The 27669-nt window shown below is 41.0% G+C and overlaps 1 protein-coding gene across 1 annotated transcript in view; it reads left to right on the forward strand.

Annotated features, from left to right (window-relative positions):
* Positions 1–610: 610 nt before the first annotated feature.
* LRRC8C (leucine rich repeat containing 8 VRAC subunit C) overlaps positions 611–27669 on the forward strand; it is an 82664-nt gene continuing 55605 nt past the window's right edge. Inside the window, exon 1 of the mRNA XM_045478194.1 lies at positions 611–788. The gene's annotated coding sequence lies outside the window, so the exon portion shown is untranslated. The remainder of the gene's footprint in view (positions 789–27669) is intronic.

The raw sequence follows: 27669 nt of genomic DNA on the forward strand, positions 1-27669 counted from the left end.
TTCTTGTGTTCTTATGGGGTCCTTCTGTTGTCACGAGGGGCGGGAGACGAGGAGGAGGGATTATCTCTACCCAGACCCCAGTCTGGCAGGGGAGTTGCCAGAAGGGCTATTTTTAGTGGTAGCTGCTCCCCTCTAACACCCAGGGGAGGAGCTGCGGCAGTGGAGTGGCCACAGAGCGCAGAAGAGCCTCGGTTTCCCGCGCCCAGTTAGCGATGGGGGAGGTATTAGACGCAGCCCGCTCCCCGGGCAGAGGCCGCCAGGTGGCCGCCTCGGAGGCCGGAGCGGCCCCGCGGGAGAGCGCGGGAGGGTTCGTTTCCCACTTGGAGAAGAAAGCCTCCGGCGGCCGGCGGCAGCCTCGCCGACCAGTCCCGGCGCGGGGTGGTCTCCGCAGGGGAGGAAGTTCCCGGGCACGGCGGCCTGCGTCACAGCGGGGCTGGGACCGCGGGGCGGGCGGCGGCGGCGACCCCGGGGCCGGGCGCTGGGCGGCGCTGGCTGCCGCTGGCCCGGCTGAGCGCGGGGCGGCGCTGGAGGCGGCTCCGTCCGCGGCCGGGGAGGCGGAGGGGAGGAGGGCTGCGGGGCTGGGGCGGTAGCTGCGTCCCGGCTCGGAGCCCGCGAACAGGACGAGGAGGAAGACGCCGCCGTGGCCGCGGCCGCAGTGCTCCGGGCGCCACTCGCCCCGAGCAGCGGCCCCGCCGACGACCCCGCTGCCGCTGGCCGCCGCTGAGTCCGACCGGGAGACCGCTCGCCACTCCCCAGCGCCCTCCCCGCCGGCACCCTAGCGCCCAGAGGTAAGGGCGGGGACCGCGGAGGGATGGAGAGGGGCGGCCCGCCGAGGACCGCGGGGCTCGGTCCGCTAGGTGCGCGGGAGCCACCGCTCGCCCCGCCTCGCTCGCGTCCCTGACTGCTCCCGCTCTCGGGCGCGCAGAATATGTGGTCGCCTGCCCACTGTGTGGTCCTTGGAGCCACCCGCTGCCAGGGCTCGGGGACCCGCCAGCCCCTACCCCACCCATCCCACGCCAGCCCCAGCGGCGGGGCCGGGGACCCCAGGCTGGCGCCGAGCACAGAGCGGCCGCCGCAGGTCCTGCGGACTTGGTGGGGGGTGGGGGCACCGGGGGTGGAGGACGAGGAGGAAAGGCGGCCACCACCGGGGCGGTCGTCCTTCTTCCCTACCTGAAAACCTCCGGAGACCCCACAGCCTGGCCCTTCTGGTCTGCTCTCCCCAGGCCCCTGAAGTTAGCACTTTCAGGGAGAGAGCAGCCTGATGGTGTCCAACGCGAACGAGAGCGCGGCGCCTGCCCCTTTGCGGGACCGGAGGGGAGAGAGGGTTTAGCCGGATCCGGAGGGCCAGGTGTCTAGGCCGGCGGTTGAGACCCAAGCCAGGGTCGCCGGTCCTTCCCCTCCCAGCAGCGAGGTGGTTAGGGATGGAGTTAGCAACACCGGAACCTTAGGATGTGCTCTGTAGACTCCAATTCCTTTCTTTGCTGCTCAGACAGTTCTTTCCTCCCCCACCTTACGCCTGCCGGTGTGCATCAGATTATAGTTCCTTCAAAAGCTCACACCTTACCTAGCTCCGAATAACCACAGACACCCAGCCCACGTCCCAGGACGGATATTTCAAAGTGTGAAGACCAAACTTCACTTGGTTTCAGATTCTTTTTAAGCATTTGAAACTCTCGGCAAACCAGTTAGGAAAACACCTGCAAGTCCCCATCCTCCTTAAAGTAAAAAAAAAAAAAAAAAAAAAAAGAATCTTTGTGGGAGTGCAAATGCTGGACAAGGGGAGGCTTGAGTGACCTTATTTGTCGCAGCTCTATGGAGGAGGAATTAGTCACATACCTCTTATAGTGCAAGAAATGGAGCCTCAACCAATGGGCACATTTCCAGACAGGTATGGAGTGGTGTCCTAAGGCATCCATGAGGCTACTTCATGGACAAGTCAGGAAAATGGCATCTAGATGGGACAGGAGGCAAAGTGATGGTAACCCTCTTGTTTGGCACAACACTGCAAAATAACCCTTATGTGTGTATACATTTTTTTTCTTCATTTTTAAATTATTTTTCTAAACCCAAAATGTAAGTTGAACTTCCCCAAATTTGCTCAGATCAATAAACCATGTGCTGGATGTGTGGACACAGATGTATACAACTCTAATCTAGTATTCGCATTTCTCCTGACTTGCTCAAATAGTGAAGACCAAGAGTGTAACCCCGATTTACTTTGGAGTGATTCATTTAAATCCTGTCTTGAGGTCAGTTTGTTTTTGAGGGATGAGACCAGCTTTGCAAGAATGGATATTTTTTGATGGTTCGCATGATGGATTGACCACAGATCAGTCCTACCGATTTAACAATGGTATCAGAGATAGCAAGCACGTTTAACGATTTCTTAGTAACAAAATTATCAAAGTCTTTGTTAACAGTACTGTTAACAGTACTATTCTCTTATTTCCCAGATTGACTAAGTACTTTGTTTAATGGCATGTTTTAGAAGGGAATGCTTTTTTTGGGGGGGGGGCTTATTAGAAAGTGTAAGGGAAAAGACTGAATGATTTTCCACTTATGTGAAGTTTCTCTTTTTAAAACAATACGAAGTTAGCAATTTTTAAAAATTCCTGAGGTGCCCAATTTTTACCGAGTTGTTTTTATGATTTTCCAATAGTCTGTAGCATTTTTAAGTTACAGTCACCAATAACATTATAATATAGCCCAAGTTTAGAAGCAAATAGGGTGGAAAGTTATACATATTTTTCCACGCATTGTGTTAATGATTTAATATGGTACATTGCTATAGTGTAGCTGCTCTAGGTACCTAACATACACTATACTCAGATTCTTACAACAAATGTTTAGGGAGATGGTGACTGTCTACATTTTACAGAAGAGAGTTTGTGACTTGCCCAAGACCAGAGAGCTAACTTAATGCCTGAATGAGGCCAACTCTCCTTAGCCTTAATGATGTACTTTTCTATTATCCAAAGCGGCCTTTCTTCTTTCTACATAAATTTACTGTTAATTTGCCGTAATGACTATATGAGGAAACGGAGATTGAAGAAGTAAAATCACCTGTCCATGGTTTTCCATGTAACTAGTATAGAGTAGACTTCAAATTTGGAATCCAGGGCCTTCTGTTTCTCAAACCTGTGTTCTTGCCATTGATCTCTATTGCATGACTGATTAAGAACTTAAGGAAACATTTTACTCTATTTCATCAGCTGTTCTCATCCACTTGACAATGATGTTCTCAGATAGGCTGCAATACACTCTCAAGTTTTTATATTCCATCCCTGAAGTGCAGGCTGTATCTCCAGCCCTAGATCACTATATGAAATGCACCCATAACCAATGAGGGTGACATTACTATGGAAGTATCCTTGAATCCACTTAATTTTTCTTAAAATATAAATCAGTCTAGATTGGCACGGGGGAAAGAGCATGGCCTCAAGATGGGAAAAGCTGGCCAAAAATTGGGCTCTGCTATCAAGGAGGAGTGTAAACTAATTCATGCCGTGGAACTTTTCTGAGCCCCAGTTTCCTTATGTATAATGAGGTTAATACAACCTGCTTAGTTGGGTTATTTTGTGGACTAAGTGTAACAATCCATATAAAGGACAGCTCCTGTCACCTGGTAGGTGTTCAGTAAGTGGTAAGGATTAACACCCCTGTATCCTAGCACTGATTGAAATTTCTGCTGTATTTAACTCCGTGTATATTTTACATGCACCTAGTGATTAGTCATTGCTATCAGTGACTCATTCTTCAACTATACAAACATCTAATCAAGTGTTTAGCATCTTTAACTTTTGAATCACATCCTTTTTTTGTAGTCCTGACTTAAAAACATTTGCTCACCTAACGCAGTTTTTTCTTTGCTCCATGCTGCATATTTTTTTTAGAACTTCACTAGCCATATTTCAGTGAGTTGGAATTTGTAATTTTTGGCAAACACACTTTCCTGTTTTCTGCCTCTTCTGATTTCTCAGCCTTGCTTATCACTCAAGGCAATCCCAGTATCTTCCTACCACATACCTCACCCTTGACCAGATCTCTACTAGCTGTATCTTCTTCAAGGCCCAGCCTAAATGCTGCCTCCTTCCTGAGCCCATATACCTCCCATTGCAAATCCTTTCTCAGTTGAGGGCACCTGGGTGATTCAGTCGGTTAAGCGTCCGACTCTTGATTTCAGCTCAGGTCATGATCTCACGGGGGAGTGGGGCTCTGAAGTCATTCTTGGCTTTCTCGTGTTCTGTTCCTTGCTCCAGTTCCCTGGGGATCATAGACTGGGCTTCTGGTGTTCAGTCTCAGAAGCCACGAGCATTAGGGGAGCTTGGCTTCTTTGTATATTGACTTCTTTCAGCATCTGGAGCTCATCGGCTCTGTACGCTCCCTTCCCTTCAAACAACTCATCCTCATCACCTGTAGCTTTTGCTTTGACTATAGTGTTCTTTTTCCTTTCCTTCACCCTCAAACCTCCAGTAATATATTTATTTTTCAGCATCTTTTCTCTTGATTTTTGGAGCTGCACTGAAGCCTCCCTCAGGGCAGAAGCCATATCTGCCTTGTGCACGTCTGTATCCACAGCACCTGCACAGTGCCTGAGACATAGCTGCTCAAGATATAGTCACGGGATAAGTATATGGTATATGTGACAGGAACATTTCTAACCTACTAGCTGGGGATGTATCTTTTCCCCTTTCTATTGCTTTAAATTCTGATTATGAAATTTGATAGTGTAACTAGAAGTTATCCTTCTTAGGGTCATGAAATATGTATATGGAAATACTTCTATGTGTGATTGGAAATTAGGAGCAAAATATGAAGTCAGGACTCCAAAATAAATCCTGGACAAATGTCACTAAGTAAGCTAAATATATGAAAGGTCATGAGTCCTATGAGTTCATTCTGTGTATTTGAAGACCTTGTCCCATCAATACAAATTAAGTAGTCTTTCTTAAATATTGTTGAGGCTTAGACAATTGAAGCCACTTTAAATATGGTTTGTTTTTGTTTTTGAAATGGGAAAAATATAATCCAACTTCTGGAAAAAAATATTATAGAGGATTAATCTAATAACACCTTGATTTTTTCAAAATAACTGTGAGAATAGCTTCATTAGGAAAACACCATCAGGCTAATTTGTATTATTTCCCTTGACCTTAGGTCCAGGATAATGTTATTATCAGCAAAGTTAGGAAATACTGTCCAGCATACACAACTTTGTAGTTAATGCAAAGCTATGTGGATCTGTGTAATCAGAGAGTGGTTAAAGTTGAGGAGCTAGCCGGAGGTATGTCTAGGCTTTGGATCTGAGTTGAGGGCTTAGGCATTTTATCTACGAATCTGGATGGCATAACAGAAAACATGTATCTGATATTTCTTTAAATGGCTCCATGGTGAATAGAGTAGCTTGGTGTTGAAGCAAGGATTGGAAATGAGCTTGGCAAAATTAAAATAAAATAAAAGGAAATAGTCAAAAATAAGCAATAAAATTTACTTAAGGAAAGCATACGATTATATCTTGAAGAACAATAAACAAGCCTACCATACGAATATGCCAGAGTTTTGTTTGGGTATGTTCATTTCTGTATCACCAGTATTTAGAATAGTGTATTTGTTAACGTTTTATTTTAGTCTGACATATAAGAAAAAAGGTTTCTGGTATGTCAGCTTGAAAATTCATTCTTACTAAGGCCATTTTATAAAAGCAATGGATGGTCAGATACAATTGTGAGACCAAATACAAAATGTGCGTTAAAGGTTACTAGACTCTTGACTTACAGTCAGCAATTAACTGGGTCACTGGGTAGCTGGTTTCCAAGCATAAGTCTTATCCCCACTCCACATTATACAGGAGGCTAGCAAATGTAATAATGATGAAAAAATGAAAGACATAAAAGATTAGAAAGGATGTAGCAAAAATATCTCTCCCTATAAACTTTGTGATTAGAAATTAGGATTCCAGAGGCACCTGGGTGGCTCAGTCGGTTGTGTCTGACTCTTGACTTCAGCTCAGGTCATGATCTCATGGTTCATGAGTTCAAGCCCAGCATCAGGCTCCACATGACAGTGCAGAGCCTGCTTGGGATTCTCTCTGTCTCCCTCTCCCCCACCCCTGCTCATGCTCTCTTTCTCTCAAAAAAAGAAAGAAAGAAAGAAGAGAAGATTCCATTATCTAAGGAATCTACAAAGCAGCAACTAACAATAAGTGCCCCACAAATCTCTAACTGAATTGCAGGTATTCAAAATTTACCAAAAAAGCTTAGAAGTAAATATGTTGTCAGTCACTATTTCAGTCGGCCCTTGTATGTAAACATGTAGATGATTTTACTTGTCCTGAGAGTGTACCTAACATTATAGTCACATTAATAACATTTTACCTATCAGGACGCCTGGGTGGTTTAGTCGGTTGAGCTTCCGACTCTTGATTTGTGCTCAGGTCATGATCCTAGAGTTGTGGGATCAAGTCCTGTGTTGAGCTTCATGCTGAGCGTGGAGCCTGCTTGAGATTCTTTCTCTCTCCCTCTCCCTGACTCATGCTCTCTCTGTCTCTAAAATAATTTTTTTTTTTAAATAACATCTTACCTATTGACTTTTTTTTCTGCTTGATAGCTTTCCCCATAATGTGATTGCAATAAACAGAGCAGCCTACTGTTGACCTAATTAAGGAATTAGGGAGCAAATCAATTAAAGCTAATGATTGCTAGCATCTCTATTACTTATGAATGCCGTAATCTGGCTTGTAGGAGAGGGAGCAAACCTTTGATGCCACCTGGATACTGTCTAGTGTGTGTCAAATATGTCCTGAGTATAAAAAATCTTTTCTTTATTGCTTCAAATTTGGAACATAATCTTAAAAGAACAATTATAAAATGTCATATAAGAATACAGATGCTCAGTGACAAGAGAAGCCATATTGTTGGTAGTCGTATTTACTAACAACTAAATCGGAAAGTTATACAACATGTCAGAATTCTAATATCTCTAGAGGCCAGGAATCTCTTATTACTCCGCTTGTTTGCTTTCAGTTATTTATAATTTAGGAATACCAAAAAGCAGTACAAAAGCAAAAAAGCTAATTGCCCCTTTTGAAATAATAGATGGGGCTGGGTGAAGAAAAAAATAACTTGCTATCTGGGTATATATACAAGCAAATGATTTTACAGCCTCATACTGAGAAAAGGTCATCTCAAAAATAATTTTTCTTTTGGGGCACCTGGGTGGCCAGTCAGTTAAGCGTTTGACTCTTGATTTCGGCTCAGGTCATGATCTCATGATTGAGCATGGAACTTGCTTGCAATTCTTTCTCTCTCACTCTGTCTCCCCTCCCCCCATAAATAAATAAACTTTAAATAATAATAATAATTATTTTTCTTTCTCAGTTACCAGTTATCTATTAAGCTCTTTCAAAAAATAATTGTATCTCAGTATATGTTATTTATCATATAAATCGCATAAGCTAAGCACTGGGGATGACAGTATTTAAAATGGGAAACTTTACTTTTTGAGATAAAATTAACTTTATAAAGCGTGTTATAAAACAGTGTTTATAATCATTCTTTGAATGTTATGAAGAATAAATTATGTTTGTATATATGATATGTAAATTTAAATTATCACATGATAGTACTTTGTCAAAGATTATTCATTATCTAATTGTTTTTAATGTTTGTTTATTTTGAGAGAGAGCACATGTATGCACATGTGTGTGCACAGGGAAGGGGCAGAGAGAGACAATCCCAGGTAGGCTTCATGCTCGATCTCATGCAGCTCAGAGCCTGCAGCCTGCTTCAGATTCTGTGTCTCCCTCTCTCTGCCCCTCCCCTACTCGTACTCTGCCTCTCTCGCTCAAAAATAAATAAACATTAAAAAAAAATATATATATATATATATCAAAGAAATACAACATCCATTGTTTCACATTATTGTAGCATTGCCCAAAATTTACAACCATCATTAGAGAAATAGTTATGATGGTTGTATGAATGCTTATACCATTGAATGGTTATAATTCAATTTTGAACATATCTACAAGCACTTAAACTTTTAGTGTAGATAATGATCTGATTTTTGAGATAAATACAAGGAATTTAGTAACTTCCAATTAAATATACATCTTATCAGAGAACGTATCAATCATGCATAAGCTAAAATACGTTTTAACAACTTTATTGAGATATGTTGTGTACTGTAATACTTGCTTAAAGTATACAATTCAGTGGTTTTTAGTACAGTTACAGAATTCTTCAGTATAATCTAATTTTACAACATTTTCATCACTCCAAAAAGAAACCTGTACCCATTGGCTATCACTCCCCACTGTACCCTCCCACTTCTCTTCCTCCTGAGCTGTTGAAAGACACCAATCTGTTTTCTATATCTATAGATTTGCCTATTGTGCACACATTTCATGTAAATGGTATCCTACAATATGTGATCTTTTGTGAGTGTCTTCTTTCATTTAGCATACATTTGAGATTTATCCATGTTGTAATATCTGTCAGTAGTCCTTGCCTTTGTACTGCCAAACAATATTGTATAGATATGCCATATTTTCTTTATCCATTTATCAGTTGCTAGACATTTAGGTTGTTCTGAGAAATACTCCTATGAATGTTCGTATACAAGTTTCTGTGTGGACATAGGTTTTCATTTCTCTGTTGGATAGATGCATGTAGAAATAGAATTGCTGGGTTGTATGCAACTGTGTGTTTAAAATTTTGATGTAAATGAGTTTGATGTAAATGAGTATAATTTTTGCATCATATCCCAAATTAGAATAAAATCAGGGCCGAGGCATTTAACTGCCTCTTTAATGAAAATTAACAAGATAGTTTAATTTGTCTAAGTATTCATCATCAGAAGTATCCATTGAATTTTGAATCTTAATATAATTCAGCCACAGTTTGCAAAGTACTAGTAAAGTGCAACTAAAATCTCTTTAAATTTTGGAATAACAGTTCTGGTTAAGAAATATGAAAAGGCCTGCTGAAGACTGACTACATAATTATTTGTATATTTTCTGGTTCCTTGTCCTTAGTGACCAGGACACCACCCATTAACGCCAAACTTCCCTTTTGTGCATTTTTTTCCTCTTTTTATTGTAGGGTGGAGGGGGATATTTTTCATATTCCCTTAGTCTAGAAGTATGTAAGTGTTTATTAGCTTCTGCCTAAAAAATGTGAACTCCATTCATTTGAAAGTCTACAGTCTTGTTAGTTTCTCTCTGGAAAGAGGGAAAGTCACCTATGAAAGTAAAATACCTCTCATTGGTTGACATTTTTTTCAGGCACTGCTCTTTTGCATGGGATGGTGATGGAGAGACTATCTTGGTAAATTGGACCCGTTTCAGTCTATTTAGTACTATTCTTTTAACTCACTGTCAGACCAAGACCTGGCAGAAATTTCCCCTAACCTTTTCTCTTCACACCCTTGTGAAATCACCCAGACAGATTTCCCTTTTCCCTTCCTTTCAATGTGAATCTATTTGTTTAAACAGGTATCCTCCTAACACACAAAAGACGAACTCCTGCAACCACTGAACCTTCATTCTTAGAAATGTTCTGAGCAAGTGGGAAGCTAACGCCTCATACGGGCCCAAAGGACTCACTCACCATAAAAGCAGAACACTATAAATAACCACTTCCAGATACAGGCAAATGAACAGAAAACCCCTGAATAAATTCCTACATGCAATTTTAACTTTTAGACAAATGTAAATATATGCACAAACCCACTGCAACCAAGACACAAAATAACTTAAGGCTTCTGTGAATGTTGTCAAAGGATAATTTTCAAAAAGTTGGACATCACTCTTAATATAGAATGAACATGTCGAGGAATTATTCAGGTTCTTAATAAAGAAGCCAGCTGGTTCAAAGAGTGTTCAAGGAACTATCTGAAAAAAGAATGTTAGAATAACGTTTTTCAGTTAGATACAAAAATTAGGTAGAGTCCTTCAGGGCTATTAAAACACACACACACACACACACACACACACACACACCAGTGTTTGTTTGTTTGTTTCCTACTGGACAAAAATCTACAAGTCTGGAATTGAATCAGCAATAATTAGCAAGTTAAAGAAAGCTATATTCCCTAAATAACCTTTGGGTGAGCCAGTTAAACAGTTCTTTAATATTACCTTGAAAGAGTGTACTGCCTTCCCTTTGTCTCATTTCTAAGTTTTGGATACTTTGTTTCTTAACAATGCATATGTTTGCTCATCCTCAACTTTCTTTCTAAGGGCTTTGATTGTTCTTAGTAAAATAACAGACATTCAGCCATGGAGTGTGTCAAATACAAAACACTGGCCATAGAAATCCTCAAACTTCAAACATGGAACAGAAACTTTGGGTTCTACCCTTGACTTCTCTTCTAGGGAATCCTTTGTGTCAGTATACCTCTCTAACTTCATTCTGGGGAGGAGTTCTATTTTAACTTCACCCCCAAGTGCAGCCAATTCTTAGGGCCTGCTCTCCAGGCTCTCAACTTGGATGACAAGTTATCTAAGTCTCGTAGGGTGAGATTCCTTTCCGATGGCCTTTAGACTTTCACATTGAAGTGCTTAAATTGCAGCAAAAACTCCAAGGCTCTGGAAGAGAAACATACAGGATCTCATTGGCAAACATGCCTTGAGGGTCCTTGATCCAGAGGCTGCCCACAGCTCTGCTTCTTTTGAGTCTCCATTGAAACTTCAAGAACCATTCCACTAGGAATTGGCAAACTGTGACCCATGTAGTTTGAAGTCTGCAACCTGTTTTTATCTGGCTCACTTGCTGAAATTAGTTTCTACGTTTTGGAAGGTTGTTTAAAATTTTTTAAAAAGAATATGCAACACAGATTATATGTGACCTGAAAAGCCTAAATTCTTATTGTCTCTCCCTTTATAGAACAAGATTACTTATCTCTTCATTTACTAAAAACAAAAACAAAAACAAAACAAAACAAAACAAAAAAACCCGACTTCATTGTTAGTATGTAACAAACTTCTTGAAAGGGAAAAACTCCCTAGTAGGCTAATTTAAAGATTTGCTCTTGGTAGGGACATTTTATGGGAGAAAAGAATGGTTAGAAAAGCATTAGATTCAACATCAGAAGAAAATAATATTGGTTAAAGGCTACTAAACGTGGTTGACAGCCGGTCAACTGTGTGGGTGGTAACTGATTTCCCAGAACAAGTCTTAATGTCATTAAAGTTCATGAGACTCAACTACTTAAACATTGTATCGAGAGCACATTTCTTTCTGGGAGGAGGTTGCAAGTTATATCAGACAAACAGATTAGGAACAATTTTTCTTTTTTTTTTTAATTTTTTTTTTCAATGTTTTTATTTTATTTTTTTGGGACAGAGAGAGACAGAGCATGAACGGGGGAGGGGCAGAGAGAGAGAGGGAGACACAGAATCGGAAACAGGCTCCAGGCTCTGAGCCGTCAGCCCAGAGCCCGATGCGGGGCTCGAACTCCCGGACCGCGAGATCGTGACCTGGCTGAAGTCGGCCGCTTAACCGACTGCGCCACCCAGGCGCCCCGGAACAATTTTTCTTTTACAAGGCAATGTATTGTATATTTTAAAAGCATACCCAGGATGCAGTAAAAGAAAAGCAGACTCTAGGAACCTCTGACGCCACACTAGCTCTTACGGTTTAATTTAGGACTACACAAATAAGCAGGAAGATGAAAAATTTGGAAGGAAGTCAGAAGACCATCACAAAGAGGATTAAATTAAAACATTGAAAAACTGAATCTATGTGGAAAAAATGAAAAGAATTGGGATGTTTCAGCTCAGATTAAGAGGATGAGGAGAAATGTTATAATTACTTCCAAGGGTATAAAAGGGTCTCCAACTGAGTGTGAAGAGTGATTATACATCTCTTCTCAAAAGAGGTAAAAATTTAATCTGCGGAATGAGGATGACATCAAGACATCAGCCTTTACACGAATTTTCATAGAGGTTAGGTCTTTAAGATACTTTAAAAATAGAGTAGCATTGGGGCTCTCTGTCATGGGTTGAATATGGTCTTGCCTGAAGGTTTAGCCAGATAATCCCTTGAGATCATGTATTTTTCATTTAAGACTATATTGGGTGCAAACCACCAGACCTGCTATCCTTTGAGGAGACTAAAAACCAGCCATTATCCCTGAAGACTTACTCTGTGGCAGAGGGGGTAAGGTAAACAAATACGTGCATGGCAAAGGTAAGGGACAGTACTACCACAGGGGGACAAGGAAATATTTGCATGTATTGAATTATCCAGAAAGGGAAACAATTAAAAATATGGCTCGGAAGGCGAAGACCTGGACTCGGGGACGGAGCCATCCACATCTGTGGAAAGAGCAATCTAGGCAGAGTGAACAGCAGGTACAAAGGTGTATCCTTGGCATGATGGAGGAACAGCGAGAAGGCCAAAGTGAGAGGAGGGCACTGAGCAAGGGGGAGAGTAGTCGTTGTTAAACGAGGATGTTGTAGGCTCATGGAGTATCTTGTCCACTTCTTCTAAAAAAAAAATTTTTTTATTTTTAAGTAATCTCTACACCCAGTGTAGGGCTTGAACTCACAACCCAGAGGTCAAGAGTCACATGCTCCACCGACTGAGCCAGCGAAGAACCCTCCCCTTTTTAAAATATTTATTTATTTTTGGGAGAATGCAAGAAGAGGAGGGAAAGGGCGAGGGGGACAGAGGATCCAAAGTGGGCTTTGCGCAGACAGACAGCAGCCAGCCTGATGTGGGGCTCAAACTCAGGAACCATGTGATCCCAACCTGAGCCAAAGTCATGACACTCAACCCACTGAGCCACCTAGATGCCCCAGCAGCCACCCCTCCTTTTTTTAAAGATTTTATTTTTGTCCACTTCTACTCAGGTGAAATGAGGAGCCGTTAGAGGATTGTGAGGAAATGAGGATCAAAATCCGACTTGACTTTTATTTTTTTTTTTTAATTTTTTTTTTCAACGTTTATTTATTTTGGGGACAGAGAGAGACAGAGCATGAACGGGCGAGGGGCAGAGAGAGAGGGAGACACAGAATCGGAAACAGGCTCCAGGCTCTGAGCCATCAGCCCAGAGCCCGACGCGGGGCTCGAACTCACGGACCGCGAGATCGTGACCTGGCTGAAGTCGGACGCTTAACCGACTGCGCCACCCAGGCGCCCCAAAATCCGACTTGACTTTTAAAAGGATCACTCTGGTGGCAGTGTAGAGAAGCCCTTAGCTAATTTTTTGGCCTCAGGGCCTTTCACTCTTAAAAAATTATTTGGGAATGCAAGCTGGTGCAGCCACTCTGGAAAACAGTATGGGGGTTCCTCAAAAAAACTAAAAATAGAACTACCCTACGACCCAGCAATTGCACTACTAGGTATTTATCCAAGGGATACAGGTGTACTCTTTTGAAGGGACACATGCACCCCCATGTTTATAGCAGCACTATCAACAATAGCCAAAGTATGGAAAGAGCCCAAATGTCCATCGATGGATGGATGAATGGATAAAGAAAATGTGGTATGTGTATACACACACACACACACACACACACACACACACACACACACACACACAATGGAGTATTACTCCGCAATCAAAAAGAATGAAATCTTGCCATTTGCAACTACGTGGATGGAACTAGAGGGTATTAAGCTAAGTGAAATTAGTCAGAGAAAGACAAATATCATACGACTTCACTCATATGAGGACTCTACGAGACAAAACAGATGGACATAAGGGAAGGGAAACTAATATAAAAACAGGGAGGGGGACAAAACAGAAGAGACTCATAAATATGGAGAACAAACTGAGGGTTACTGGAGGGGGTGTGGGAGGGAGGATGGGCTAAATGGGTAAGGGGCACTAAGGAATCTACTCCTGAAATCATTGTTGCACTATATGCTGACTAATTTGGATGTAAATTTTAAAAAATAAAATTAAAAAAAAAAAAATGAAGTTATGAAGCAAATCATGGAGACCCTGATAGGAATCCAGGACTCCAAGCTCATAGGCCAGGGTTCTGTCCTCTTCATCAGTAGCTACCAAACATATGAAGGGTATGGATTGTTAAAAGCACAGATTTCTCTTAACTCTAGAGAACAAACTGATGGTTACCAGAGGGGAAGTGGATGGGGGGATGGGTGAAATAGGTGATGGGGATTAAAGACTACACTTTTCATGATGAGCACTGAATAATGTATAGAATTGTTGAATTGCTATATTGTACACCTTAAATTAATATAACACTGTATGTTAACTATATTGGAATTTAAAAGCTTAATTAAAAAGTGGAAAATTTTTTAAAAATTATTGAAATTTTTATATAGTTAAAAAATTATATAAAGACAGAGCTTTGTGTGGTTTATATCTGTAGATATTTACCATATTAGGAATTTAAAACTAAGTTTTTATTTTAAAATAACATTAATAAAGCCACTACATGTTAACACAGAGAAAATTTTCTAATGAAAATAACTATATTTTCACCCAAAAAAGAGAAAATGACAGTGTTTACATTTTTACAATTTCCTCAGTGTCTGGCATTCAGTCTGTTCACTATCACATGTCATGTAGCTTCTAGAAAACTCCCTTGTATACTCATGAGAAAATGAGAATTAAAAAAGCAGGTAATGTGTAGTATTCTTTGAACTTACTGATTTCCTGAAAAGGCACACTTTAAAAAACAGAGGCAGAGAAGAGACTAGGTTATAGGAGGCAAGCAGGTAAGCATGGAGACTATTAGGAAGCTGTTGCAGTAAACCACACGAGATATGCTGGTGGCTCAGGTCCTAGTGTAATGAGAAATGTTCCTATTCTGGAGATACTGTAAAGGTGGGCCCGGTAGGTTTGCAGACACAATAGACCTGGATTTGAGAGAATAAAGTCAGAATTCAAGGTTTTGGACCAGAGGAACTGAAATGTAGAAGATGTGGGAAGAGCAGATTTGGGGGTGAAATGAAGGATTGTTTTGGACTGATTGATTTTGAAATGCCTATTAAACACCCAATGGTAAATGTCAAGTCTGCAGCTGAGTATCTAAAGCTGGGATTTAAGAGAGGGATTTTTTAATTGCCTTTACATCCCTCTGTACTTTTTTTGTTTCAAGTTATTATTTAAATTCTAGTTAGTTAACATATAGGGTAATATTGGTTTCAGGAGTAAAATTTAGTGACTTACATACAACACCCAGTGCTTTTCACAAGTGCCTCCTTAAAACCCACCCGTCACCCGTCTAGCCCATCCCACCCCCACCTCCCTCCATCAACCCTGCATTCGTTCTTTATAATTAAGAGTCTCTTATGGTTTGCTTCTCTCTTTTCCCCTCCTCCCCCTATGTTCATTTGTTTTATTTCTTAAATTGCACATGTGAGTGTAAGTTTTCTGAACATTTCAGAGTCTAAAATCTATTATTTATTCTACTCAAAATTGAAAGTTAGTTTGGCTGGATACTGAACTCTAAATTAACAATTACTTTTGAGGGCACCAGGTAGCTCAGTCAGTTAAGCATCGGACTCTTGATCTCAGCTCAGGTCTTGATCTCAGGGTCGTGAGTTCGAGCCCTGCATTCAAAACAACAACAAAAAACTATTTCACTAAGAATTCTAAAGTTTTTTTTTTTTTTTTAACCATTATCTTCTGGTGTTCAGTGTTGTTACTGAAAAGTCTTATGCTGATTTGAATTTTGTTTCTTTGTATGTACCCTCTAACCTCCTCTCTCTCAGAAGCTTTTAGGATCTTCTCTTTATGCCTAAAGTTCTGAAATCTCATGATGGCACAGGTATTTATATGCATTCGTTGTGCTGGACACTTTAGTCAGCCTTTTTAAATATTGAGACTCATATCCTGCAGTTTGGGGAAATTTTCTTGCAATAATTCCCTGCTCATTTTATCTTTTTACTCTTTACAAATAAGATTTCCATTTTCAGCTATCAGACTTTACAAATAAGATTTCTGTTTTCATCTATCAGATCTGGAATCTATATTTCTGTTTTTTCTTCCCTTTGCCTTTTTGACTTTACAGTGAATTTCCTCCAGTTGCAATCTAACCCTTAGATTGACTTTTTTATTATCTTATTTTTAATTTCCAAGTTTCTTCTGATGTGTTTATGGACACAGTATCTTCTGCTAGTGCTCTGAGAATATTAAATATAGGTTGGAGTCTTTTAAATGTGATCTGTTACAATCTGCTTTGTGTGTTTGTCCTGCTTTTGGTTTTCTGTGTGTTCATTCACTCTTGATTATGTGTTTGTTTAGATCCATCTTTCAGGTTGGAGGCATTCCCCAGAGATGGCTGGTAATCTGTAATGGTGTGTTCATATTTAATAATGAAGCATAGAAAGCTGTTTAGGAGTACTGTGTGAGTTGTAGAATTTTTCTACCAAAGAGCTTCATAATAGGTGTTAAGATGGTAAGCAGCCCTTTTCTGGAAGGCTTCCAGTTAGACGTCATTGTGCCAGAATTACAATACCTCACATCTCACTGCCTTTCAAGATCATGTCTACATCATCTTTATCCCTCATGCAACCCATTTGTGTGTGTGTGTGTGTGTGTGTGTGTGTGTGTGTGTGTGTGTTTAATAGTGTGTATTGGCTGAACATACAGGCATGTGGTTCTGTTTTATTATTGTAACAAGCACCAGGGCACTAGGACTGGTCTAATACAGTATAGTCAGTAGTAGAGTTTGGTCTAGAACCTTGAACGTCCAGTCTAATGTTCTTTCTACAAGTAATGCTCTTCATACTGTCTATCAGAGCCTCCCTCAGGATAGAAGAGATTTTTCAGAAATCAGACTTTCAGAATTTCAGCTCATTTCATAAATCTGGAGTAGAGCCAGAAGCATTGTTTGAAGCACCAAATTTCATTTATTATCTTGTATTTTAACTCTAAAATGCACATTAAACCACACCCTTGTTGGTTTCAATGTGACACTTTCTTTTCATCCAAAATCTTTGAGTAGAGGGACACCTGGGTGGCTCAGTCGGTTAAGTGTCCGGCTTCAGTTCAGGTCACGATCTCACGGTTTGTGAATTCGAGCCCCACGTTGGGCTCTGTGCTGACACCTTGGAGCCTGGAGCCTGCTTCCAATTCTGTGTCTCCTTCTCTCTCTCTGCCCCTCCCCCACTTTTGCTCTGTCTCTCTCTATCAAAAATAAATAAATGTAAAAAAAATTTTTAATCTTTTGAGTGAAGCCAGTGTGCCTGGAAAATATGCCGTGTGGAACCTATGACTTCTCACACTCCCTAGCTGGCATGCGTTCACCTCCTCCAGTGTGAGCAGTGTCACATGCAACTAAAGAGTTAAGTTATGAATGCAAGTACTGTCAAAATCTCTGCCTCCTCCATCCCTAATAGTGACAAACAAGAAAGGACATTCTCTCTCATACTAGTAGGAACACTGTCATGTAGATCTATGATGTCAAGAGTTCATCCTCCACATGTCTTGATGCTCCACTCTTGCTATTGTGTATCCCTCACTGGCATGGTTGAAGATCCTGAATACTAAACCTTCATCCCAGCTTAGAAGAGGGGAGGAGGATATGTTAAGGGTAAACTCCTTGCTTTTAAGGACACAACTCAGAATTGACTATATTTTTTCTCTTTATATTTCACTGGCTAGAACTAAGTCACATGGTCACCCCTGCCTGCAAGGAGGTTGGAACAGGTGTTCTCTATTCTGTAAAAAGGAGAGACTAGATACTGGAAGGCAATAAGTGATCTCTCCCACAATGGTACTGCTATCTTATAGCTGAAGGCACAAGGAACATAGGAGCACAGCTGCTGACCATGCCGTAGACCTCAGAAAGGCAGCTGTGTTCGTAGATGGCAGCACTCAGACAAACAGCCTTTCCAAAGTGCTCTTCACACTAGCAGGTGTAACCACCTGAAGGTGTGGGGTAGGGATGGGCCTTTGTTCTTAAGTTCAGTTACTCAGTTGACCTTATCATTATCATTAAGATCTTCTCAAACTCAAGAGTTTCCTAAAACTCTGTGTCATACTCCAGAGATGCTAGGTGCTGAGTAAGGTCTAGAAGCCACATAGTCTATGGAGGATCTAGCAGATTTGTACACCTGAGACCTCTGCGTTTGCAGATATCTACTTCAAGAACCGGGGCAGGTTGGCATTTTCATGGGGTTTTGTTTCACTATATCATACAACAGGGACAGATAACAAATGGAATTAGAGATGGTTGATTTGAAAAAACTGGCCTTTTTTTTTTTTAACATTTATTTTTGAGAGACAGAGAGAGACAGAGCATGAGCAGGGGAGGAGCAGAAAGAGGGAGATACAGAATCCAAAGCAGGCCCCAGGCTCTGAGCCATCAGCACAGAGCCCGATGTGGGGCTAGAACCCACAAACTGAGATCATGGCCTGAGCCGAAGTCGGACGCCCAACTGACTGAGCCACCCAGGTGCCACAGAAACTGGCCAATCTCGAGGCAAGGGAAAAAATTAGCAAATGTTTTAAAGAGGTCACCACAATTTGGGAGTACTTTTTAGGCACATTCTATGAACATTAGATATAAAGAAACAGAGTAAATAGGATTTTTGAGGATCCAGAATCTTCCCAAGAGAGAAGCCTAGCTAATATTTTCTTAATTAAATAATGAGGTTGATAATTGTCGTATTTACTGCCAGGCACTTTTCTAAGTGCACATAATTTAAAGAGGTTGGCACAGAGCTAGATTTCAAACCCACTATAAATTTCTAGCTGTAAAATTTGCATTGTAACCAGTACATCACGTTGAACAAAATGAAAGTAGAGATGACTTTTATTTTTTACATTAATGTGGTTGTTTATTACTAAACTTAGAGTTCTGGGAATGTAGATGTTCAAAGAGGTAATATATACATATAAGGTAATAACAGCAATATTTTTATTAGTTTTATTGTGGGCATATACTGTTTTGGAAAAAGGACTTTATATCACCCTAGATGTGCACAGCAACTGTAATCACTTCACTGAGAAGGAAATTTATAGAAACTACCTTTAAATTTTATGTTAAAATACTATTAAAATCATGCCGGTGTCCTGCGTAGGAGCATCTCATATCTTTATATGTCCACCTGAGGATGGTAATGGGCTCAGTAAGCAGTGGCCATTGTGGTTTAGAAGGAAGATGCTTAATATGACCGCATGCCTCTGCAGAGAATTTTAGGGGGTCTAGTCTGCTATAGAAGAGAAGAAAATTTGACACCCAAACTGGAGCCATGCGCAAAGGACCATATCACATTAGAATTTTTTTTTAATTTTTATTTTTTAATTAGAGAGAGAGTGCTTGCACGCGCACAAGCAGGAGGTGTGGGCACAGGGAAAGAGAGAATCTCAAGCAGGCTCCATGTTCCGCAGGGAGCCTGACTCAAGTCTTGATCTCACTACCCTGGGATCCTGACCTGAGTCGAAATCAAGAGTCGGACACTCAAACAACTGAGCCACCCAGGCACCCCTAGAATATTTTATACACAAAACCAGAAATGTAGGTGAGACAGTAAGGCGTGTTATCAGTGTGAAGGTCAAACATATTTATGGTGAATCTCAGGAATGTAAGCATATGCCTGAGAGCACGTTTACATTTACCCAGCTGCGTTGAGAGGTTTTTTTTTTTAAATCAAAATATGCTATGCTTTTCCGAAAGCCCCCTTGTGCCACATCCAAATACAAGCAGAATAGATCCCTTATATGAGGGAACCACAAATCTTGAGAACAGTGGTGTTCCTTGATGTTCTTTGGCCACACTACTGTTTGGTTTAACTAACATTTCTGGTAATGGAATTGCCCAAGTCTCCGAATTAGTTTGCTTAGAATTTTTATGTTTCTGCCAGACCTCTTCCTGTTGACATATTCAAACTGAATCAAAATTATTTGTGTGACATCATAAGCAGTGTATAGCATTGGAAAACAGTCTAAGGGTCTGATATATTAATCTATTTGGGTGTGTTTGCTTGGAAACCTGGAATGAAGCCTATTGTAAAATATATTTGTTTTTAGAATATAATCTAAAAAGTTAGAAAATTTGTAACCTCCATGATGTATTAAAACAGCCATCCACCATCTCACAGCAAGAATTTATTTAGTGGAAGTGAGGAAGGTGGAGGAACACAGTGTTTTAAAAATAGACAGCTATGTCCTCACCTTTAAAAAGATTCTACCTAGGGGTTCCTGGGTGTCTCAGTCAGTTAAGTGTCAGACTCTTGATTTCGGCTCAGGTCATGATCTCAGGGCCGTGAGATTGAGCCCTGGATTGAGCTTTGCACTGGGCATGAAGCCTGCTTAAGCTTCTCTCTCTCTCTCCCCCTCTGCCCCTCCTCTGATCTCTCTCTCTCTTTAAAAAAAAAAAAAAAAAAAAAAAAAAAGATTATACCTAAGCACCACCACTGTTTTTATATTAAAGTCACCTATGAATAGGATTAAAGAAATCCTCATTGTCTTTCTAAAACCAAGCTGTGGATATAAAAATTGAACCTGTATATTATTCATTATCAAGATGAACGATGTTTTTAAAAATAAAGATATACAGTATGCTGAAAATGGGCACTTTTCTAACAGGAAAATGGACTCTCCATACTCTGACTTAGCTGTTGGATGAAGTAGATTTTACCCTTTAAATTCTTTAAAGTTAAGTGTTTGACCAAGAGACAGAAGAGCTAAGAGTTTTAAAGGCAGGGAGTTAGGAGCCACTGCCAATGGAAAAGCAAAGAGAAATTAAAAGAAAACACACACTAATATAATACACAGAGGATATATTACACCTTGAGTATATTATAAATTAAAAAAAAATCTCTGACATTATAATGTAAGTTAATAGGAAATTTTAAGTGATATCACTACCATTTTTAAAGAAATCTTTCTATAGAGGAAAACACCCTTTCTTGCTAACCATTTCCAAAATTAAATCTAGAAGGAATTCAACTTTCAATTCTATTGTTTCTGTTGTCCATGGAATGTTAGGTTTAGTGACTTTGAAAAAATGGCTCTAAAAACAGATTCCCTGGGTTGTATGGAGGCTTCTCTGCTTACCACTGTGTGACGCCAGGCAGGATATTTAACCTTCCAAAGACTCAGTTTCATCTGTAAGAGCAAGCTAATGGTACCTAGAGCCTCGGAATGTTTGGGGATTAAATAATATGTCACATGTGAAGTGCCAGACACTGTCTAGGTGCACAGTAAACCTTAGCTCATGTTATGTTGGATGTGGAGTTTTCCTTTATACATACAGAGATCTTTGCCAGGTAAGATCAGTACTCACCGTTATTCTAAAGTAAAACACCTATAAAATAAAAATAGATTGCAGTTCTATTTACAGTTTAAAAGCATCGTCTACATTCAGAGAATGTTCTGGAAAGGCAAATCATTGCCTTCTTGTCATGTAAAACCATTACTTCTCAGACAACCAGGTCAGAGGCGAGGCGTGCCAAGATGAGCTACACTCTGCCCACGCAGGATTTATAGTTGGGAGGGGAGATAGATGGGTGTATAAATAACCCAGGAAGGGGAGTGAAGGAGTGAGCAGAGCAGGTAGGAAAGGTGTTGATCTTGGACTGCATACGAAAATACTCAGCCACAGGCTTCCAAAATAGGACACTGCCCTTATGGTCTAAGACCCTTGCAAATCCAGTGGCATGTATTTCTCATGGGAAGGGGGCTGCAGGGAAAGCCTGTCTGTCTTGATGTGGTGATCCGGGGAGAGAGAGGGTGTGAGGTATGTAGTAACTAAAGACGTGATTAACTTATTCCTTACAGCTATAAAATATAAATTCATAGAGTACTGAAGTCATTTTAAGTTAAGTGAATTCTGCCTTGATAGGCCCAGAGAAAGTTCTGATTTTTCTTTAAGATTTCATCTGATGCTTGGGTTTACGTTTTATCCCAAGAAGAGGAATCAGGATGTTTTCTAGGGGCACCTGGTGGCTCAGTCAGTTAAGTGTTTGACTTCAGCTCACGTCATGATCTCATGGGTTCATGAGTTCGAACCCCACGTCAGGCTCTGGGCTGACAGCTCAGAGCCTAGAGCCTGCTTCGGAGTCTGTGTCTTCCTCTCTCTCTGTCCCTCCCCTGCTCGCTCGCTCTCTCTCTCTCTCTCTCTCTCAAAACTAAATAAACATTTAAAAAATTAAATTAAAAAAAAAAAGATGTTTCTAGAGAGATAGGTCTCAGCCTCAGCTACTCAGCTATTAGAATCACCTGAGAAACTTCGTGCCTGGATCTCACTCCAGATATACTGACTTACTTGGACCCAAGTGTTAGTATTTTTAATGCTTTCTAGCTGATTCCAATGTGCAGCCAACATTGAGAGCCACTACTCTACCTACCCAGGGTTTCGTTTTCCCCAAGATGTTCTAATATAATAAGTTTCACAAGACTGGCTCAGCCCGGATTCTGTGAACAGATTTTCCTATTGGCAGTTTCCAATTTCATATCAGTTCATGTGTTTTCCTTTTGGAAACACATACCGTTTTCTGCTGTTTCAGTAAGTGACATTGGCTCAGACCTTAGGCTCTATCTAAGTGGAGCAACAGAGGGCTTTCTCCACTAGTATTCTGCTTCCAGAGAGTCTTGCCTATTTTCACATCTCCGTGGCATGACCAACTGACAAGTTTTGTTCTAGAGCCTTCTGTTCAGTCATTTAATAACAGGTTCTTCTTGTCTGCCCTAAACATCTCATGTAAGCAGTGTGAAGTCTGTTTTTATACACAGAGGTGAAGCATTGTTGTATTTGGTACCTCAGTCTGTCCATATGCTTCCAGGTTCTTGACCCATCTGTTAGACTCATTAATTCCTTTGTTTATCTCTGTTCATGTAATATTTCTGTATAAGTTCTGCTTCAACTACTTTTTCATTCAGCAAATATCTCTTGAGTGACAAATATGGGCCAGACACTCTCCTAGACGTTACAGACAAAATAGTGTCCAAATCAGGCAAAAATTCCTGCCCTCGTGGGACTTATGTTCAAGTAGGGGGAAACAGAAGAGAAACACATAATTAATAAAAATATGTAGTATGTTCAGAGGGGTTAAATGCTATAAAGAAAAATAAGGCAGGACAGGAGGCACAGAGTGCTGGGGTTGGGCCTGGGTTGTGATATTAAATTGGCTTTGCTGTGTTATCCAAGCAAGAGCTGGTGAAGGCTTGGACCAGAGTGGTAGTGACAGAGATGATGAAAACTGGTTGGAATCTGGGTAAGTTTCAGCAGGGCCTAAAGAAGGCCAGGGACTGAGCCAGGCACTATCACCAAGAGGAGAATTCCAAGTAGAGAGTACTACAAATGCAAAGTCCCTGAGGCAGGAGTTAACCTGGGATGTTCAAGAAGCTGCAAGAAGGACCAGTGCTGCTGGAGCAAAGCGAGAGTCAAGGAAAGAGGGCTCTGATACTGGTATTGGAAGTTGGGAGGGGTGCAGATGGCAGGGGACCTTACAGGCTTTTTGTAAAGATATTGACTTCTTTTTTCTCTAAGCGAAATGGAATTCTTAGAGGGTTTTAAGCAGAGGAGAAACCCGACATTCTAATAGGATCATCTGGCTGCTCCATTGAGACTAATCTGTATGGCTCAGTGGTAGAAGCAGGGAGACCAGTTATGAGACTATTGGGATAATCTAGTTGAGAGATAATGATGGCTCGGACCAGGATAATGGCAGTAGATTTGAGTCACAAATAGTTGAATCTGGATGTACTTTTGAAGGTAGAATTTGTGGCTCTCAAATAAGTGTCTAATGTTTTTCCACATTCCCCTTAAAAGAGTCTTAAACCCCAGGAAGAGACCCGAGTAATTCTAGTTACAGAAAAGTTTAGGGGTGTGTGGGTGGTTCTTTCAGTTGAGGGTCCGACTCTTGATTTTGGCTCAGGTTATGATCCCACATCAACTCTGTGCTGAGCATGGAGTCTGCTTAAGATTCTCTCGCCCCCTCTGCCCCTCCCCCACTTGTGTATGAGCATGCTCTCTCTTTCTCTAAAAAAGTTTTAAAAACAAAAATAAAAATAAATAATATATATATATTTTTTTTAATTTAACTTTCAGGGCACCTGGGTGGCTTAGTTGGTTGAGTGTCTCACTTTGGCTCAGATCATGATCTCGCAGTCAGCGAGTTAGAGCCCTGCGTTGAGCTCTGTACTGACAGTGCAGAGCCTGGGGCCTGCTTTGAATTCTGTCTCCCTCTCTCTCTGCCCCTCACCTGCTCATGTTCTATTCTCTCTGTCTCTCAAAAATGAATACGCATTAAAAAAATTTTTTTTATAATATTTAAAAAGTTTAACTTTCTGGCTCCTGAATACACCAAATTCAGTATCCTGTTGGTTTTTTAAAGGACACCAGCATTGCTGATTTTTTCTACTTCTGATCTACCATAACTTCCCACATTTTCCTGTGCTTGTGCATTGCTGTCATTTGCCACTGAGTATTTTGACCCAAATTATCAATGATCACTATTGTGCGGCTGGTGCTTTTCTTCCCTTCTTTGTGGCCTTTACCTGAGTCCCTGGAAGGTAGCTTAGGCAGGCAATAGGAGTAGAGGAAAGAACATAATGCTAATATTTTTTTTTTTAATTTTTTAAATGTTTTTATTTATTTTTGAGACAGAGAGCATGAGCAGGGGAGGGGCAGAGACAGAAGGAGACACAGAATCTGAAGCAGGCTCCAGGCTCCAAGCTGTCAGCACAGAGCCCGATGTGGGGCTCAAACTCACAGACTGTGAGATCATGACCTGAGCTGAAGTAAGATGCTCAACCGACTGAGACACCCAGGCACCCCAAACATAATACTAATATTTTTATAAAGGAACCCAAGGTTCAAAATAAATCAGGCCAAGAACACCTCTTTTTCCACTCCTGTCTCCTCCCAACTCTCTCAACAAAGCAGAAAAAGAAGATTTTGCTCTTTAGCCTACTAATCAATCTCTCAGTGGGCCTTTGATGCCTTCTATGCTTCCGCTGTGCACCTCAGCAGACAGCAGATAGCATGAGAAAATGCAGAGTGCTGCAAAAGAAATCTGGTGGTTCTCTTCCCCAAAACGAAGTGCACTTAACTCTAAATTCTGGTATTCACGGAACTATTTCTGTTACCCATTTTTAACAACTGGAAGAATTTCAGAATAAGCATACACTCGTCTTTATTTATTGAGTACTTTTTATATGTTCCAGGCACTGTTTTGCACACTGGGAGACAGGAATGAACAAGACAAAGCTCCTGTTTATTATGGAACTGAGCTTATAAATGGGGAGACAGACAATAACACAAGGAAACAAGTGAATACGGTGTAGTGCATCTGACAAAGATAATGCTGTTGAGAAAAGTAACTTAGAATGAAAAAGAGAGTGCTGGGCTGCTGTGCTACTGGCAGTAGCCAGTTAGGATTAGTATTTCAAATAGGGTGACCAGAGAAGGCATCTGATAATAGGACATTTGCACAGAAGCCTAAGGAAGTGAGTGACTCAGTCCCACATCTGGTGGGAAAATGCTCCTTGCTACCGGAAGTCCTTAGGTAGTTTTCTTCTCTCCATGCACTTCCTAAGTGACTTCATCCTGCCCTGTGGCTTTACCCACTTCCTGTCATGTGATAACTACCACATTTGTATCACCAGCCCAGATCTTCCTAACTTGAGCCTCATGTATCCAGCTGTTAATGGAGCCCCATTGGATGTCTGATAGTGGGCTCAGATTTAACACATCTCTAACCAAGCTCATCGCCCCCTCCCCAGACCCGCTCTTGCGGTGGCTTCCCTCTCCCCTAGCAAATGGCAGTTCCATTCTTTCTCAAGTCAAAAACCTTGGTGTCATCTCCCTCTCACTGAAACCCCATATCCGACCAATCAGATGATCAGGATTACTTATACTGGAGAAAACTAGAAAACGAGGAGACTTGGAAAGTTGGGACAAAGGAATTGGGATAAAGTAGAAAGCAGAGCAGTAATAGAAGTGTCCACAGGACAGTATTTGGTGTTATGGAGAAAATTGAAGCTAAGGGAATGTGAGCCCTGGAAGGCAGGTTGATATGAAAGCGCATCATAAGCCAGATGAGACCCTAGGAGAGCTGGAACTTCAGAGTGGTCCACTATGTATGCATGTGTCTCAACATCGAACATTAGCTGGACTTTAGGTACCCACGACAATGTTCACGTAAAGTTCACCTGAGGTAGTTTCTGTCCCCTGCCTCTGGAAACTTTGCGGACCTGAATGGGGAAGCCAGAAATCCAGAGTCATAATTTTTAAAAAACAGTGGATATTTGAACCATTTTGTTTTAGAAAAACCAATTCTCAGGGCACCTGGGTGAGTTAGTCCGTTAAGCATCCAACTCTCGAGTTTTGGCTCAGGTCATGATCTCACAGTTCATGAGTTCATGCTCTGCATCAGGCTGCATGCTGACAGTGCAGGGCCTGCTTGGGATTCTCTCTCTCCCTCTCTCTCAGTGCCTCTCTCTCTCAAAATAAATAAATAAACTTAAAAAAGTTAAAAAAAAAAAAAAAAAAAAAGAGGGGCACCTGAGTGGCTCAGTCGGTTAAGCATCTGACCTCAGCTCATAGTTGATCTCATAGTTTGTGGATTTGAGCCCTGTGTCGGGCTCTGAGCTGACAGCCCAGAGCCTGGAATCTGCTTCAGATCCTGTGTGTCTGTCTCTCTGCCCCTCCCCCACTCATGCTCTGTCTCTCTCTGTCTCTCAAAAATGACTAAACGTTAAAAAAATTTTTTGAAAAGAAAAAAGAAAAGCCAATTCTCTTTGTGGGCTTACTGCAGTAGAGCAAATACACTTTGCTGGAACATCAGGGAAGGGAAATCCTGATAATTTTATAGGGGCAAGTGATGGTTAATATCTAAGAGTAGTTAAGTGTGTTGACCAAATTAATTTGAAAAAGAACAATGAAAAGGAAGTAAGTAGTCGCTGTCCTTCTATTTTCATTTGGTATACATTTCCCAGTATTCAAGTTTTCAGTACAGAAGGTTCTTGCTATTTTGCTGCTCTGAGTTCCTGGAAATAACATGGAGATTCCTCCTGAAAGAGTTTGGAACAGTATAAAGTTGAGGACTGCATTTTCAAACCAAGGGGTTAGTGTCAAATGAAAAGTAGGTATAACCAAAAGTAGAACATTAAAAGCTTTCTGTGGCTCTGGTAAAATTATGTCTTTCCTAGCTGTTTATGATAGACTGGTAAGTCTCTTACCAGTTACACCTTTTTGGAGAGAAGCTGAGTCCTTTCTAACGTCTAAGGAGATCTGACTTCAGAGTGGATTTCTCTCTCAGTGCCAGATTTTAGGCCAGAGTGTGCACATCACAAATATGATTGTCCTGAATTCAGTCCTCAGATGCCTAATGCCTCAAATAGGTGTTGTTGCCAGTGGATGACAAGACGAATTTCCCATAAAGGAAGTTGTTAGAGACTGAAATAATTTCTCTCATAAAGTGGAATGAGCTTGGGCACTGGAATTTGACAGAATGGGAAGTTTTGCTATGCCATTCACAGCCTGTGTAATTTTTGAGAAATTATTTGATCTCTCTTTGCACACTTCCTCATCTGTAGAGCAAAGATAATACTACCTCATGGGTATAATGTGGAAGGTCCACAGATAGCACATTTAATGCCTGGTGGTTAATAGACACAATAATATGAAGTGTTCAATGTTACTGTACTTTTACTTTCCCATTAAAAACGATTCAAAGTTCTGTTTCTTCTGTTTTTATAAAGAATTATTTTTTAGTGTGATACCTCGAGTTA

This window comes from Leopardus geoffroyi, chromosome C1 (assembly GCF_018350155.1).
Source record: "Leopardus geoffroyi isolate Oge1 chromosome C1, O.geoffroyi_Oge1_pat1.0, whole genome shotgun sequence".
Lineage (NCBI taxonomy): Eukaryota > Metazoa > Chordata > Mammalia > Carnivora > Felidae > Leopardus > Leopardus geoffroyi.